At 42.3% G+C, this 1,045-nt stretch overlaps 1 pseudogene; it reads left to right on the plus strand.

The window, feature by feature from the left end:
* LOC102828176 overlaps positions 1-223 on the plus strand; it is a 1,102-nt pseudogene extending 879 nt beyond the window's left edge.
* The last annotated feature ends 822 nt before the right edge of the window (positions 224-1,045 follow it).

A 1,045-nucleotide genomic window follows, 5' to 3' on the forward strand; every position in this document is an offset into this window, starting at 1 on the left:
AAAAAAAAAAAAAGAAGTAAAAGTACAAAAACAGTGCTGGGCTAAAGAGAGTGTGTATTTTAAATTTGGATTCAAGGTAAAGTTGCTCTAGAAGCGCTGTTCTTCAGGTGGGAGGAGTAGATTAAAGTTGACCAGGTAGACGTTTATTGGGGTATTTGGTAAGTAGCAAAAACAATCTAAAGTAGCTCAGAAAAAAGGGGAAGATAGTGTTTTTTTTGAATGAGAGTAGAGTCAGACTCTGATAACCAAAAAGTAGGTTATTCATGTTGTTGTTGTTTTTGATAACCAAAAAGTAGGTTGTTCATGTTGTGGTTGTTCTAACCCATAGCAACCCTGTATAGGGTTTCCGAGGAGCAGCTGGTGAGCTTGAACCGCCAACCTTGCAGTTCAAACGGCTTTGCAGTCGGACGCAGTAACCCACAGCACCACACCAGGAAAATAGAAAAGCCATAAAAGGATTCTGTCTCTCATCTCTGCTTCTTTCTATAGACAAGTTTCTCAGTCTCTCCATCCTTAACGTAGAAAATTACTACCCAACATTTATTTCTACATTTACATCCATGCCTAAAAGGCAGACCTAGACAGCTTTAGCTCAGTCCCAGCTCTATATTCCAAGATGGGAGAACCTCTGTAGCCCAGATAGGGCCTGGTGAGTGGAAGGTGGGGAATGGTCCTACAGTTTCAAGACGGAAAGCGTCATCGAGTCAGTTCGCAGTGTCAAGATGGGACCTATCATTTTCAGGATGTAGTCCCTCAACAAACTGAACGCAAAAGGCTTCCAGAAAAAGGGCAGTGTTGTGATCTCATGGGCTAGACACTGGTCTGCGAATTAAGCAAAAAGAAATAATTTTCACTAAAAGAAAAATGTTAAGTGCCATTGAGTCGGTTCGCAGTCCGATGCTTATCCTGTTGTCGTTGTTAAATACCATGGAGTCGGTTCCGACTCATAGTGACCCTACAAAGGGTTTCTGAGGCTGTAAAATCATTATGGGGACAGACCACCTCATCTTTCTCCTGTGGAACAGCTGGTAGTTTCGAACTGCCG

The sequence above is a fragment of the Chrysochloris asiatica genome, unplaced genomic scaffold (genome assembly GCF_000296735.1).
Source record: "Chrysochloris asiatica unplaced genomic scaffold, ChrAsi1.0 scaffold00102, whole genome shotgun sequence".
In the NCBI taxonomy this organism is placed as follows: Eukaryota; Metazoa; Chordata; class Mammalia; order Afrosoricida; family Chrysochloridae; genus Chrysochloris; species Chrysochloris asiatica.